This window comes from Lycium barbarum, chromosome 8 (assembly GCF_019175385.1).
Source record: "Lycium barbarum isolate Lr01 chromosome 8, ASM1917538v2, whole genome shotgun sequence".
Lineage (NCBI taxonomy): Eukaryota > Viridiplantae > Streptophyta > Magnoliopsida > Solanales > Solanaceae > Lycium > Lycium barbarum.
In genome coordinates, this window is record NC_083344.1 from 9568312 (window position 1) to 9586743 (window position 18432).

The window sequence follows — 18432 nt, forward strand, 5'->3', positions numbered from 1 at the left end:
AAAGATGAAAGTTGCGGAAATGAGAATGTTGCGATGGATTTGTGGGCACACCAAGCAAAATAGAATTAGGAATGAAGATATCCGGGATAAGGTTGGAGTAGTATCAGTGGAGGACAAGATGAGGGAAGCGAGGCTGAGATAGTTTGAACATGTGAGGAGGAGAGGCACGGATGCCCTAGTGCGGAGGTGTGAGAGGTTAGCTATGGATGGTTTCAAAAGAGGTAGGGGTAGGCCGAAAAAGTATTGGGAAGAGGTGCTGAGACTGGACATGGCGCAGGTTCAGCTTACAAAGGACATGACCTTAGATAGAAAGTTTTGGAGGACTTAGATTAGGGTAGAAGTCTAGTAGGTAGTCACTGTTTCGATCTATAGTCTATTGTCCTTTGTTTCTTGCTACTATATGCTGTTTCTTGGACTTCGATTATCTTATTTGTCTGTGGTAGCTACTGCTCTATTTTGATTTATTCTTTTTCTTTAGTTTCATTTGCATTTTGCTTTGAAGTGCTTGTGCTTATCTAACCTTTCTCGTTGTGTTTTTTCTTGAGCTGAGGGTCTTTTGCAAACAACCTCCCTATCTTCCGAGATAGGGGTAAGGTCTGCGTATACTTTACCCTCTCCAGACCCCACATTATGGGATTTCGCTGGGTATGTTATTATTGTTGTATGATATTTTCAAGAAATATACTACATGTTTTATAAATTTTCATGCAATTATATTATATAATTACTGTCTTGCTTTTTGGGAGTTGCACAAATTACCGAGAAGGCTCAGAAAGCCTGAAACTACGTTTGCCACCGTAGGATAAGGATTACTCCGCCCAGTTAGGACAATTTCTTCATGTTTTTCCCATTGAGGGATTTGGATCCATTCATGTCATGTTCATGTCTTGTACCCCGGCAAGGTACAAGATGGCTTAGCAGATCGGGGAGAGATTAGCCGCCATGTGCGAACGTGGTGGTTACATGTCGGTTATACTAATGCTCTCCCACAGATATTTTTACTCACGTTATACATACACACACACAGACACACACACACACACACACACACACACACACACACACACACACACATATATATATATATATATATATATATATATATATTCATGCTCATGTTCATGTCCAGGCTTTCAGTTTCACTTCTTATCATGCTATTCCGTGTCTTATGTTGTTTCATTTAGTTTCTTTGCATACCTGTACATTCAATGTGCTGACATCCCCTTTTTAGTGCTCGGGGGCCTCCATTTCATGATGCAAATTCAAATTTACAGAACGACGAGCCTGCTTTGTACGATTCACTCGTATCTGCTTATCGGTGAGCCCCATCTCCTTCGGGGTTTAGTCAGTCATTTATCTTCTACTTAGTTATGCATTAAAGGTGTGCTGGGGGCCTTGTCCCAGGAAGTATGTCTTCCAGTTCAGACTCATGATAGGGGTCTCATAGATTAGCTAGTCAGTCATGTTATGTCAGACATTCAGAGTCGGATAGCTATTTTGGCTCAGTATGGTATTTTCAGCATCCATGTTTTCACAAGTATTTTTATTAAATATTTATGAATTATTATGATTTACAAAGGCTCATCATATTTTCACGTTATAATACCGCACATGTTATGTCATAATGATTCAACAAGCCACGTGGTTCGCTTGGTCACATGCAGTAAGGCACTGAGTGCCGTTTTTCGCCCAGGCCATGGTTCGGGGAATGCCACCCTGTGTCACGACCTAATTTCACAATGTCGCGCGAGCACCTACTATCCCACCTCGGTATGCGAACCCTTAATTTGACGTTCACAAACTCCGTGTATATATAGCGGAAGCAAAATAAAGCAATGAAGATTGTTATTTGAATATACAATAAATGCGGGAGTAATCATAAACCACCCCAGTATCTAGTCTGGTCATACAAGAGCACTAACTAAATACTACAAGTTTGAAGATGAAAAAGTCTCATAATACAATTGTCTCGAAATAAGAGTAAGACAAGTAAGTAAGGAAGAGAACATCCGGGTTGCGGCCGTCGTCGTGCTCACGCTAGAATGACTCTACAGCATCCTCGCCGATCAATCACGAGGAAAAAGAGTGAACCTGTCTAATACTCTGCATCCATAAAAGAATACAGTAAGCTTAGGTCAGTACAAAACAATGGTACTGGTAGGTATCATAGGCCGACTAAGTCTAGTTGACATGTATAAAGACAATAGGGTGAAAGAAAACAAGTAAACAACAGAATACAAGTCATGCTTTTCCATGTAATCACCGTTCATATCCAACCTTCTATTATAGCAACTAATCTCAATTGTTCCAACCTTTCCCATATATCAAACAAGTCTACTAGTACGATCCAACCAACGTAGTCTAATTCACCAACAACCAAGAAGTATAACCAACACCATAAAGACGTCATAATCAACCAGGAAGCATAATCAAAGCAATGCAATATGAGGTATGTATGCAATGTGATGCAATGCAATGCCTGTACCGTTGTACTCCGATGGCGGAATAAATCCACGCCTCGACAGCACAACCCATGGGGGACCCACAAAGTCCAAGCACCGTCTCTCCCCACACAGCTTAGATGACCAAATATCCGGAAGTCTTATAATATCAGTGTTCCAAATCAGTCACTCCGCACAGAGCCTAGCGATGACTCAATATCAAATATGTCCCCGAAGAATATCGGTCACTCCGCACACAACCCAGAGATGACTCAGTATCCAATGCAATAATGTATGAATATGATGCAACTACAATATCAATGAATCATATCAACCAATCGTGCCATGAAGGGGCACACATGTCACGACCAAATCGGAGGGCCGCAACGGGCGCCCGGTGCTATCCCACCCGGGCACCTCTTATCATACTTTCACATTTACATCTAGGTGAGACACATAGCTAAATGATACTTTCTATCCATCAATCATGCTAATCCCATTGGACAACAATACATTTATATTATCATTAGCAACCATGCCCATATTAATGTACATAAGCCGACGAGGCTAACAAAATGATATCCAAAATATAGGTCGACTAGGCCAGACACATCTAACCATATACACATATCTACGAGCCTCTAAGGAGAGTATGTCATATCATATAGGTGGGACAGGACCCCATTATGCCCATAAATATATATATAAAAGAATAAGTACCAAAAGCTTTAGCTCCGAGGGAAATGGAGCTCTGCTATGTAGTCTCTGATTAATAAGGCTATGGATTAAGTCTGTCTCCCTGGCCACCTGCGGGCATGACGCAGCGTCCACAAACAAAAGGACGTCAGTACGAAGAATGTACTGAGTATGTAAAGCACGATCAATATCATTATGAAAGCATAATAGATAAGATAGAAATAGCATAGGATGAGAGATGGTAGTATCATCGTCATAAGCACTTAATTGCTTCTCATAGGGACTTTTCCTTTCTAATGCGTAATTGTGTACATGCATTCGTATCCGTATCCGTATTAATAATCATACTCATTTACATATCATATCCATAGTCATATTCATATTCATAGACATATCATTTACATAGCATACCTGACCACGAAGGTTCGGTGTTTCGCATACCCGACCATGGCTAGGTTCGGTGATCATATATACCCGGCCCTATCAAGGCTCAGGGTTACACATACTTGGCCCTACCAAGGCTTAGGGTTATCCATACCCAACTGCAGTGGTGCACGCATTATATATATATATATATATATATATATATACTTGTATTCTACCCGGCCACCCTAGGACAGAACTGCTCTGATACCACTTTTGTCACGACCCAATCGGAGAGCCGCGATGGGCGCCTGATAACGTCCAAATCCACTCCTCAAAGAGAAAGGGTTTACGATCGTATGCAATATAATTTAGCCAACTATGAGTCGGGGTCGATCCCACAGGGAACAATATACTAGGTGATTAAGAAAGTAAGGAACTTTCACTTACCAAGCTAAGCCAAATGATAGATAATATTTTGGTTTTTTGAGAAAATTATAACTAATGCGGAAATGTAAACTAACCTAGAAAGCAAGTAAAATGATCAATGGCCACAAGCATGGATACAAGAAATTCTCAAGTAACGATCCAATGTATTTTATGATTTTACACCTAAGAGCCGGTTTGTGTTGATAGATAATAATTTCTAAAATCTCATTGAAAGTCTTCCAACCAAATCAATGAATTTCACTCTAAGCTTTTTCAAGCCTTAGAGTGTGATATTAGGCACAATCAATTTAACCTCAAGTAACTATCCTCTTCCGAGCTCAAGTTATTAGATGGGTTTAATGACCCAAATTCTTGTTAATTAATCTTTCCCAACTTAGATTTCCTCTTCCGAGCTCAATTAAAGTAAATGGGCGAGTCTTGGGGTTATCTCACCCCTTAAGAAACATTAAAGAACAAGATTAATTAAATCAACAAAGACCCACTTCAATAACAATAAAGTTCATTCAATACATAAGCAAAACAAGAGTTTCATCCAACACTTTAATCATAGAATATTTCCATAAACAAGATTCAAGTGAAGAAAATAAATACTACACACTTAGATATACAATACAAAGAAAGGAATTGAAGAAATGAATTAAAGGTTTAAGAAATGCTCAACCAAATCTTCAAATTTTTAACCCCAAAGTGTGGTGTAGGAACCTAGTCTCTAAAACTTGTATGAAATGGCCAAAAATGAGTTTTACAAACCCTAGCATTCTATTTATAGAAGTGCCAAAATGGGAACAAAATCTGGACAAAAATACCCTGCGTGCACAACATGCTACTCGCATCTTGTGTCGCATGTTGCACCAAACTGTAGCACGTTGTGCAAATATCTCTATCAACACATGCTGCAGCAAATGCTGCTCGCATGCAAAACATGCTACTAGCATGTACTGCTAGCATATGCCACATTTCAGCCAGTTTTGCTCCTTTTTGCTCCGTTATGCTCTTCGGACATCTTATCCTACAAAACGACATAAATAAACGAAAAGTAACAACAAAAATGCTTGAAGAGTCACAAAAGCTTAAGGAATTAGCATCGAATATCCCGTAATTTCATGGTGCATCAACACCCCCAACTTAAAATCTTTGCTTGTCCTCAAGCAAATCAAAGCCAAAATCTCAATGAGGATCCACTTTAAGCACAAAACATGACTTTGATTGGCACAAATAATTAGGCTACAAGCATGTGAAACTTCAACCAAATAACTCCCTTATTTCAAAATATAATTTCAAGAATGCAATGGAGTTTCAAAACAATCAAGCGACAACACTCAAGCCTCAATAAGTGACTCAAAACCACTAGCTTACTAGATATGCTCATTTGCTCAACTTAGAATTTTTGAACATCACCAATCTATCGTAATCCATATGCCCTCACAAGAAAGAAAGTCCCAAAATCACTATATTCACAACAGCAACAACACAAGGGACATATACACAAAGTCACTCACACTCAACAAAGAAATTCTAGTCCTAACAAATATCATACCATAAGCTTGCCCTTATTTTCAATCATCACTAACTCAAGAACATTTGGTTGGAGATTACATAGGGACTTTTTAAGCTTGTAATGTAGGCTTAGGGAAGGGTAAGATAAGTATTTGGGATACAAGTGACTACGCCCTCCTTGAACACTACACAATACCTTTTGTCCACTTTCTTCTTCATTTCAAAACATCACTCATTCCTTTGCATACTAGTTTCCCCAATTATTCCAACTTCTTTTTGTGCAACCATTTTCTTGATTTCTAATTTTTTTTTGGGCACAAAAAGTTTGCAACCTTTTTGTATTTTTCAAATTTTCTTCCTTTCTTTTGACTTTTCCACATCACCAACCTTCACCACTTCTCAAGCAACACTAACACCCTCAACTTAGGCTTTTGGCCTCAAATTCACAGTTTCATGTTCAAGGAGGGAAAGGTTCAAAAGAGAGACTTTTCATCAAAAAGGGTAAAGACTTGTAATGTGGCAATCAAAGAAAAGGTAATAGGCTCAAATGGGGTTACTAGTGATATTATTTATGCAACGGTAGGCTGGAAAGACTAAAGAGGCTTTTTCAAAAATCACAAATATAGCCCAAGGTCATCTCTCCAACCAACATAATCAAAATTAGCATTGAAAGACTAACCGGGCAAGTTTTAGATGATAAAAGTAAACACAAAAATTATTCAACAAACACTCACCACACATGGCATATGAACTAGTCAAGATGGATCAATTTTACTTCCTAAGCAAGAACAAATAGAGCAATATCTCATCATCCCAAGTAAAACTCATCTAGTAGGTAAAGAGTCACAAAATGAGCCAAAAAGTTGTCACAAAAATCATTCCTTCTATGCGTCTTGCTTCTCTTTTCACTTAAAATCCCATTTGGAGGGGTATGCTCAATTAAACGCTTCACATGCAAGAGACTAACTCTATTAGTACCAAACAAGCCAAGAGTTTTCACAATTTTTCCTCAAAGGGTCACCAACACCTAAACTACAAGACTAATTAAAGAAGCTAAGAAAGAAAATAAAATAATAAAAGTGACTAATCCACAACATGCCAACAAAACAAAATCTTCAAAAATTTGAGCAAGTTCCATTTGTAACAACGTCTATTCACAACCACACCAACAGTCACAAAACAAACTCGGCAAGGGCACACAATATCCGTATATAAGACAAAATCCCGGCAAGGGCACAATTTATGCATAACCGAAATATAATGTGCTACCACATGCCACCCCCAACTACAAACATTGCAGTATCCTCACTGCACATAATCAAAACAAAACATAAAATAGTTTGAGGGCAACTATTTTTTTTTGTCAGCACCTGCGACTCGCAGTCTTGACCTGCGGTTCGCAGGTGATGTCACCTGATTTTTGTTTTTTTACTGTCATCACCTGTGAAATGCAGGAATGACCTGGGAATCGCAGGTGATGTCACCTAAAAACTTGGTGTGGCTGTTGGGATCTATTTCAACAGCAACTATTGGTTTGTGGCTGCTTTGAAACCCCGACCTGCTCAAAACAATTCCAAAAATTATGAAACTTTGCAGGTTAGTCAAAAACGATAAAATAAAATATTCTAAAAATAAAATTTCAAAGACGATTTAAAATTTTTAAAACGATGGGTTGCCTCCCACCAAGCGTTTAAGTTATCGTCGCGGTACGACGGTTACTGTTATCACTTTTCTCTCTATTTGGAGGATATGAATTTGCGCCCTAACTTTGAATCAAGATTCCGATGATGCTCGTGAGGCGGTTGTAGGAAAGCAAAGAGGCCAACTTTTGGGTGTCGCATTTTGCACCTCTTGACCCGTAAGTGAGGCATGCCATTTTGTCTTCTTGGCATAGCAAACTTCAAAATGCAAACGCTTTGATCTTCATCTCCAAAATTCTCCATAGGCTTGGTTGGTTCAACTTCCATATCATCCACCAAGCACAATGCTGAAAAATGGCTAGAATGAGGTCCAACGCGCTTAAATTCCAAATTTGCACGAATTTTGACATCCTTACCCAAAAATGAACTAGAGTCTTCAAAAATTATTTTATTAACTTTTTTATGCAACTCTAGTATCATTTCTTCAACTTCGGCATCATTCGCTGTTTTTGGGTTGGAAGGCTCGCAATTTACCATTAGCTCATGAAAATCAATCTTGACCTCTTCTTCATTGGAAATCAACTCAAAACTACAATCCATGGCCCTTTGATATTGAGCATCACATGCCTCAATCTTTGCATTCAATTCGGCCTCCAATTTTTGGATAGCAATTTCAAGTAGCTCCACTTCTTGACTTTGCTCAACATGCATTTTTAGAAATTCTTCCATCATCCGTGAAATGCCTTCACGGTGATTCCCATAGGCTTCAAGTTGTTGAACTTGATTCATTAGCCAATCTTGGCTCAAAATTTCGATCTTGTCAAGCTTTTCTTCATTGTGAGAGTCGTCCAACTCTTGTAAAAATCCATCCATGGTGAGATATACCTTTTGGATAGTTTCATCATCTCCATGTTGAACTTCTTCCCATAATTTGGTCAAGACTTGCCCATAGTTTTTATTTCTTCCCATTATGCTTTTCAAAATTTCCTCAACTTCTTCTTTTTGAGAATTGGAGATTTCTTCATCAATATTTTGCTCTTCTTTAAGTTGAACCACCTTCTCATTTTCACAACTTTCGTTGTGGTCACAAGAATTGTCGGGCTCATCTTTCAAATTTGAAATCTCTTCTTCAACCAATTCATTTTTAGGAGTAGACACTTCCATGACAATTGAGGAATTGACATCCTCAAATGAATCATTCATTATTTTCATAGCTTCTCCATTTTCTAAAATGGATTGTTGGACGGGCTTTCATTCTTCCTCCATTTTAGCTTCTCAATCTAAGTATGTTTGGAGCATTGCTATGATGCCTTCAAATCCAGCACTTTGTCCTTCACTTGCCATGTCATTGTCCCTGTCAAACTCAAAAGCACAACTAGCATTTTCGTTAGAACAACTTGGGGGCGGGGAAGCAAAATAATTGGGACAATCACCCCAATGTCCACCTTGACCACCATATCTATTACAAATATTCCCATCATAGGATTGAGACGGTGTACACATCTCTCTCCCGGGAGCATTTTCACAATTTTGCCAAAAGTGGGGTCCTCCACAATATGGACACGGGTCATCAAAATATAGATTGCAAACATCAAACCCATTTTCATTCCAAGATGCCATAGAGACAAAAGTAAAAATAAAATAAATACTAAACACAAAACACAAAAAAATAAATCACAAACACATTTTCACAAATATTCACAAGTTTAGACCAAAAGCAAGTAAGCTAAAATCCCAAACTAACCCAAATACGCCAAATTGTTCCCCGGCAACGGCGCTAAAATTGATAACGTCCAAATCCACTCCTCAAAGAGAAAGTGTACACGGTCGTATGCAATATAATTTATCCAACTATGAGTGGGGGTCGATCCCATAGGGAACAATATACTAGGTGATTAAGAAAGTAAGGAACTTTTACTTACCAAGCTAAGCCAAACGATAGATAAATTTTTTAGTTTTTGAGAAAATTATAACTAATGCGGAAATTTAAACTAACATAGAAAGTAAGTAAAATGATCAATGACCACAAGCATGGATACAAGAAACTCTTAAGTAACGATCCAATGTAGTTTATGATTTTACAACTAAGAGCCGGTTTGTGTTGATAGATAATGATTTCTAAAATCTCATTGAAAGTCTTCCAACCAAATCAATGAATTTCACTCTAAGCTTTTTCAAGCCTTAGAGTGTGATATTAGACACAATCAATTTAACCTCAAATAACTATCCTCTTCCGAGCTCAAGTTATTAGATGGGTTTAATGACCCAAATTCTTGTTAATTAATCTTTCCCAACTTAGATTTCCTCTTCCGAGCTCAATCAAAGTAAATGGGCGAGTCTTGGGGTTATCTCATCCCTTAAGAAACATTAAAGAACAAGATTAATTAAATCAACAAAGACCCACTTCAATAACAATAAAGTTCATTCAATACATAAGCAAAACAAGAGTTTCATCCAACACTTTAATCATAGAATATTTCCATAAACAAGATTCAAGTGAAGAAAATAAATACTACACACTTAGATATACAATACAAAGCAAGAAATTGAATAAATGAATTAAAGGTTTAAGAAATGCTCAACCAAATCTTCAAATTTTTAACCCCAAAGTGTGGTGTAGGAATCTAGTCTCCAAAAATTGTATGAAATAGCCAAAGATGAGTTTTACAAACTCTAGCATTCTATTTATAGAAGTGCCAAAATGGGAACAAAATCTGGACAAAAATACCCTGCGTGCACAACATGCTACTTGCATCTTGTGTCGCATGTTGCACCAAACTGTTGCACGTTGTGAAAATATCTCTATCAACACATGCTGCAGCAAATGCTGCTTGCATGCACAACATGCTACTAGCATGTACTGCTAGCATATGCCACATTTCAGCCAGTTTTGCTCCTTTTTGCTCCGTTATGCTCTTCGGACATCTTATCCTACAAAACGACATAAATAAACGAAAAGTAACAACAAAAGTGCTTGAAGAGTCACAAAAGCTTAAGGAATTAGCATCGAATATCCCGTAATTTCACGGCACATCAGCGCCCAGTGCTATCCCTCCCGAGCACCTCTTATCATACTTTCACATTTACATCTAGGTGAGCCACGTAGCTAAATCATACTTTCTATCCATCAATCATGCTAATCCCATTGGACAACAATACTTTTATATCATTATTAGCAACTATACCCATACTAATGTACATAAGCCAACGAGGCTAACAAAATGATATCCAAAATATAGGCCGACTAGGCCAGATACATCTAACCATATACACATGTCTATGAGCCTCTAACGAGAGTATGTCATATCATATAGGCGGAACAGGACCCCGCTATGCCCATAAATATATACACAAAAGAATAAGTACCAAAAGCTTTAGCTCCGAGGGAAATGAGCTCCGCTGTGTAGTATCTGATTAATAAGGCTATGGATCAAGTCTGTCTCCCTGGCCACTTGCGGGCATGACGTAGCGTCCACAAACAAAAGGACGTCAGTACGAATAATGTACTGAGTATGTAAAGCATGATCAATATCATTATGAAAGCATAATAGACAACATAGAAATAGACTAGGATGAGAGATGGTAGTATCATCGTCATAAGCACTTACTTTCTTCTCATAGGGACTTTCCCTTTCTAATGCGTAATTTTGTACATACATCCATATTCGTATTCGTATTCATAATTGTACTCATTTACATATCGTATCCATATTCATATTCATATTCATATCATTTACATAACATACCCGACCACGAAAGTTCGGTGCCCGACCATGGCTATGCTCGCTGTTATATATACCCCGCCCTACCAAGGGTCAGGGTTATCCATACCCAACTGCAGTGGTGCACACGCATTATATATATATATATATATATATATATATATATATATATATATATATATGTATATTCTACCCAGCCATATAATCTCGGGGTTCCATAATAGCTATACTTAGGCACATCTACATAAAAGCCCATAAACATTTTTAGCGTCATCACTATTATCATCGTCATCATTATCATCATCACCATTATCGTCGTCATCATTATCGTTATCACTATTATCGTCATTCATTACATCTATCCTTATAAGATTACTCGTCATATGAGGAATTTAGTACAACCGTAACATATCGAGAATCATGAGCTTAGTAGCTTTTGAAGATAGCATCATTTGGAGGATATCATAGGCTTATAAAAGATTAGATATTTGGCCAAAGAACCATGCCTTACGAAAAAAGGGCTAGCCTTACATACCTTTCCGTTCAACTATTTTATCACTTGCACGTTCTCCTTCAATGCTCACGTTTCTACCTTCATTAGAGTTATACTATCATTAGAAAATCAGTAACTTAGCATACATGACTAAAGCTAGAGAAAATTGGACAACATCTCCTTTATTTATACGACTTCCTCCATATCATACATCAACTCCCAAACATCAATAAAAACATTCACAATATCATAACAATACTCTTTATTCACATACATTATCCTCACTTCTTAATTCACTTCCAATCATCCATACCCATGGTCATAGCACACTATTTTCTTCGCTCATATACAATGTCTATCCCATATTCTCAATATCATTTATAACATGATTATATTCATAACATATCAAGAATCATTACTCAACCCAAGCTATTACTAAAAAATGACATTATTCCCACATTCATGACCCATTTTCTATCTCCTTATACAATGCAAGTGTTTCAACTTTCAAATACGTTAAATAACATGGAAAGATCATAAAACTTACCTTAGATGTTATATGAATAAGCTTTGGATGAAAATACTTCACTTGAGCCAAAATCCTAGTTCATCTCCAATGAAATTTCTTGGCTTAGATGATCTCCAATGAGTTTCTTGCACTTGGTTTTCTTAGTTTGATGAAGTTGATCATAAATTTCTCTTGTGTTCTTATGGATGAAGAGTGGAGAGGGTTTCTAGAGAGTTCTTGAAGTTTTGGATGAAAAATGAAATGAAATAATAACTTGATCCTTTTTTAATAACGTGGAAATCTGATCTGTCGGGAAATTATACGGACACTTATACGGTCCGTATAAGTGACCTTGAAATCACCCCTTTAACCACTCGATTCTGTGCCCATTATATGGTGCATTATACGGGCCGTGTAATTTTATACGGTCCGTATAAGTGATCGTAAAATCATCTCTTCAACATCTCGCCTCTGTGACCATAATAAGACACATTATACGGGCCGTATAACTTTATACGATCCGTATAAGTGATCGTATAATCTCACCAGTGAGGGACTTCACTGTGACAATTCTGCGGACCATTATACAGACAGTATAACATTATACGGACCGTATAATTGATCGTGGAACCTATCTTCTCTCTGATCCTGTTCTTGTCACTTGGTGTGATCTCCAATCCTTATGGAACCTTATTGATACTTGTTTAACACCTCATTAACAATCTAAGGGATGTTATAACTCTTCTCCAAAACATCATTAAATTATCGTTAACTTGTTACTCGTAATTCCTTTTTGATACCTATGGTATGCCTTGCCTTCTCTTGGAAAACTTTCTTCCCCTATCTCGAACGTCTTTGAAATCTTAATTAGGGTCATCAAATGTCATTCCTTACTTATTGAAATACCGTATGCTCATGCTCTTCATTAGTCTATTCACTGTATCAACGGGAAATTTTTCGAGGTGTAACAGCACAAGTAATATCATCATCAAGGCAACTAGATAAACCACAAGGAGTCACGACTCTCAATTTTACTAATATTCAAGTCTCCCAATATCACATTCATCAATGTTTCGTTCTCATTTCTAAAATCAGTACCAATCACAAAGCCTAGCAATATAGTATCATTATTTCCATCTCGATCATTCCATATCACAAAGCCTAGGGTGACTCAATAATCAATATGCCATGAATATGAGTATGAATGTGGGACAATGCAACTATAAATCGTGAATGATCTTAAGTTTCAAGCCGTGCCAAACTTAGCGCACCAATATCACAAATGATACACATCCGTGCCACACAAAGTGCACCAATATAATCAGTAATGATCCACACAGTAATCACAATGAATATCCAATTTCCATGACAATAAGGGCCAAATATCCCAAAATTGCTATACCAATAACAAGGCGTACACTAAGTACTAGTATCAATATCAAGTAATTTCGTCCTTCCGTTTGACTCCCAATTCACAAACAATCCACCAATTTATACACAACATACCAAATAAGGTCCTATAGAGTCTACAGGCCACAAGCCCGATCAAACAAGTCACAAGCAATACCAAACCCTAAGGCAACATCCAACCCAAACTTCATACCCTAAGGTTTACATGAAATCTCCGACAATATTATCTACATATACGCTTCGCTAGTCAAAGTCTCACCACAAGGTTAAACCGTAACCTACCTAGAACGCCGAACAGCAAATCACGGACGGTGAGTCTCCACACAATCAAACTCTAATAAAATAGATATTCTATGTAAGAATACGAGAAGAACAACACCCATATTGGTTATATTCTATTCGGGTCAAATTCCAACCTTTAATTTAGGGAAAACGGCTCTCAAAAGAAAAACGGGAATTTTATGACCAAAATACCAAATTCAATACCAAAGGGTCAAAACCCATTACTTTAGTCATAGGAATACTTAATAAATTCTCAAAATCACCATTAATATAAAAAACCCCAAATTTGGGTCTAAGAACCCTAACTTTAATCCCACAATTTTACCTCTAAAAATGGAAGGAAACATGTTTATATAGTTTATAATCATCACTTTCATGCTTAATGAAGCTAACCCAAACAATAATATAAGATTCAAAAGCCAAGAACTCATTACAAAGAAAACCCATAAAACCCCCTCTTTTTATCTTAGCTTTTTATGGAAAAAATATGAATCTAGATAGTTTGTTCCTAACATACTCAAGCATATTCAACATTAATCTTACTATTCAGGAAGATTCTTGGAACCAAAAATGATTTAGAGCTTAACTCAAGAACCTATTGAAGACCCATTAGATTCTATGAATTCTAGATTATGTTAGATGATCATGAGAGGTTAATGGAATCATAATAAGGTAGGAATGTTACCTTGAGGAAGAAATCACTTGAAAACCCTCCGACTCGCCTCCGGACCTCTTGGAATTGACGGATTCCCGAAAAAGGTCCGTTTACTCAAAAGTCAACTTTGAGTCAACTCATTTTCGCTTAAAGCCCAATTTTTCTAGAAAACATTCTAAGGCCTACAACGATGCCTAGGAAGTCATGCCAACTATCTCTTCAGGTCAAAATAGTTCTAACGAGACTCGGGAATAGGTCAACGAAGGCAAAAATAGAATAATCACTGTAACGACAAAACGGGTCGTTATACCCTGCTCTGTGTTTTCACATCGAGAATTATTTACAGATGAAGAGATGTCAAAAGGGCTTCTTACTTCCTAAATAGGCCCTCCTACATCTATATATAAACGTTGATTTATTAAGAATACACAAGAAAAACACTTTGAATTGTTGATTAGTCGTCAGAGATGGCTTAGAACCAATAATTCATTATATAATGGATCTTTACGTTCTAATACTCTCTCCGAGAGTTATCAGTATTTATCAAATCTATTCCTATCTAACGGAAAGCTACTGGATCAATAAGCTTTCACAAATTCATGTTTAGCAGGTAAACATAATTTTGATTTCAACTTAGACAAAAGAAAAAGTTTTGATTACAGTTACAAACTTATCTATTTATCACTAAGGTTATTTATTCTTGTGCATGTAGAGTAGAAGATTTCAAACAGAGTGACATTATTATTAATTTTGCACGTTAATGGTAACATTATATTAAAACCTTTAAATATAAATGACGTTTTATTTCAAAGTCTCTTAAGCTTGTCAGTGCTACTGGGAAACAGAATATTGTGAGTGAACAAGTGACTGCTAGTCTTCTTCCCTCAAGAGAAGAGGGAGGATTTCAAATATTCGAATGAGTTGGCTAGTGTGGAACATCAGGGGGCTTAACAAAGTCTATAAGCAGAAGGAATTGAGACTTTACCTGAAAGAACAGAGAACCAAACTAGCAGGCATAGTGGATACAAGAGTAAAGGAAAGTAAAGTAGTTTTTTTTTAGGAAAGTGGCTCCCACAAGGAATAATATTACAAATTTTGATCATGCTAGTAATGTCAGGGTATGGTTAATCTGGGATGACACTTATTATCAGGTCACCCTAGTGGAAAGAACAACTCTACTTATTCATGTCAAACTGCTTTATAGACATACAGGTTTTACTTGTTGTATGACTGTTGTCTATGCTTTCAATACTATAGAGCAAAGGAAAGGATTATCGGTATAGCTGAATGTAATTTCTTAACAAATGACCACCCCTTGGTTATTGTGGGGAGATTTTAATGCAGTTCTTTTCTCTCAAGATAGGCAATATGGTGCACCTATCTCTATTGCTGAGGTGCATGACTTCCAGGAATGTTTACAAAAGCTTACTTTGACAAAGGTGTCTTAGAAAAGAGAGTATTACGCATAGACAAATAAGCAGAAGGGAATTGATAGAATTAACTGTAGAATTGATAGAGTTATGGGGAATGCAGATTGGATTACTCAATTTTGGCATCTTGTTATGGAGTTTAAACAACCCCATATCTCAGTTCATACCCTATGATATTGTCCATGAAGTTAGATAATCTGAACATCAAAGTCCCCTTCAAGTTTGTAACGACCCGCCTGGTCATTATAGTTTTTTTACCCATTTAACCTTGTTGACCTTTCCCCGAGTCCCGTTAGTATGATCTATGACTTAATGACGTCATTGAGTTGGTTCCCGTAAGGTTCGAGTGTAAATTGTGTCATTGATGGAGAAGCTACTTAAGTTAATGAGTTAGAGTAGCCACGGTAAATGTTGGGTTAGGATGACCCCGTTTCAATGTTTTGGAAGTTCCAACAAGTTAATATGATGATTTTGAACTTGTTCACAAGTTTTGGTGAGGTTCCGAAGAGTTTCAGATGGGTTTGGGTTTTGTCGCGCTTGTGTTTGATGTTTTTACTGTAGGTCCTTGGTTAGAAAGGGCTCCATATCGATCAAACGATCTTTGTTTTGTGTGAGGATTGAACCATTAGATCCATATCATAATTAGAAGCTATAGAAAAAAAAAAAAAAATCGTCACATTTCGCCTCCATATGAGGAAGTTATGACCATTTTTGTGTGGACTATTCCAACAAGTCTGCTGTAACGGACTCAGGGCTGCTATAGTGGGACTGCTGCAGTGACCGACGGGGGCAGAATAACCTATTTTTATATTTTAACTCCGAACCATTAACCACAAGACCCCAAAGTCAGTTTTTAAGAGAGAAAGAGGCAAACTTCATTCCATTCATTGGTGAAAGCATCTTGGAGGGTAAGTCTCCACCTTCATTTGTTCCTTTTTCCTTTCTTCTTCAATTTCCATGATTAGTTTAAGGTCCATCAATGGTGGGTGAAAATTCTAGAACCCTATAATTAGTAAACTCTTAAATAATTGATGGGTTGTTGATTAATCATCTAGGAGTATAGATTATCACTTTCTAGGAAGGGAATTTGACTACTCATAGTTAAAATTGCATGTTGAGACTTAGGGTTCTAATAAAGTGGAGGCTTTGTCCTAAAATCTATTTAAAAGAGGTAAAATTGATTAGAAACCCATGAATTGAAGGTTAATGATTGTAGAGATAGAAGTTATGATAAATTCACCATTAAAAGATAGTTTCATCCATTGGAAAGGGTATAACTAAATGGGTCTTTTTCCCCAAATTGTTGTTCTTGCTTAAATACATGGTTTGGTGCTTACTTAGCATCATATTGTTAGACCTTGACTGTTCTGAGACGCTTCAGAAATAGAAGACTCGTGTGGAGTAGTTCGTGGCTACTGTTATGCATTCTAGGTAGGTTAGAGCTTACTTTAGTTAGACTTTGATTAGCGAAATGTATGTATTGTGTAGAATTGACGGGAGAAAGAATGATTAGGTCTTCGGACATGGTGTTTTGGTTGGATATTAGCTAGGTTGGTATGACTTCTGATTATGTGGGCTTGTCGCCATTATTTAAGCATTGTGAAGGTGTAGTTATATTCATACTGTAGTGATTCAGAATGGATTTCTATTAGGTTGATTGTTGTTGATGGTGGATTGTGCCCTGTTATTGTGATTAGACTTGTCATCTAAATTGTTGTGTTGTAATACGTGTTGCACTCAGTTTGCTCTTATTGTGAAACACATCTTCGGATAAAGGAAGGTTAATGAGTTTAGACTTAGATTGGGATATATCCTTATGATAGTACTCAGATGAAAACTTGATGTATGATTTACTGTTGATGATAATATATAGAAAAGTGGAGCATCTTGGTGATACAGGACTTAGTTATGAGGCGCACTTGCTACATGTGGAAGTAATGAGGGACATAGACTCTTATGTTGGTTGAGACAGTTGGTATGATTTATTTCATGGTTGCGTTGATCTAAGTCTTAATATGACTTGTGGCTTTGTGACTTGTACCTTCACTGTTGCTTTATTAGTTTTCATTAATTTACCATGTTTACACTTATTTATGCATTTATACACTCATACATGATGGAAATGGTTCGAAAACATTTCATGAAAGACTTGTAGCATGATGCCTTGTGTTTGACATTGATATTGCTAATTGCTCATATCCGTATTACTAATGAACTGGAATACGTTGAGACATATATTGTGATGTGAAATCGCTGAAGAAGTAAATATAATCTTCTTATTGAACTTGTGATACTATTTGATACATGGTACTTGATAATTGATCATTGAAAGTAAGTATATATATACGAAAAGCACATTTGATCGGGGGTGAGGATATGGCCTAGTTGTGAGCTCGTGGTCCGAGGTTCGTTCCGGAACAAGTGGTACATGATATATACATATATATGAAAAGGCACATTTGACCGGCGATGAGGATGTGGCCTTGAGTGTGGCTCGAGTTCGAGGAGTGATTCCAAAACGAGTGGTACATAGACACTATGGGTCCCCTGCAGGTCACGACTACTGGGCAATGACACCAGTTAGCATGTATGTACAGTTCGGGTGATTGGCCAGTGCATTGCATGCACTTCATCATATTTTGCATTGCATATCATTACAACTTATTCTGCATTGTTATATGTTCGTTTAGTTCTGATTTTGGTATGGTTTGTTGAATGGCTATTATGATATAGATACGACCATTAACTGAGTTAAATTGTGGATTAGTGACTCTACCTAGGGTCGGAACTTGGACTTGTGATTATCAGGCGAGATTATTGAGACTTGACAGGCTTGTGATTTTAG

At 37.2% G+C, this 18432-nt stretch overlaps 1 pseudogene; it reads left to right on the forward strand.

The window, feature by feature from the left end:
- Nucleotides 1–14742, forward strand: part of LOC132607667 (protein Ycf2 A-like) — a 40786-nt pseudogene extending 26044 nt beyond the window's left edge.
- The last annotated feature ends 3690 nt before the right edge of the window (nucleotides 14743–18432 follow it).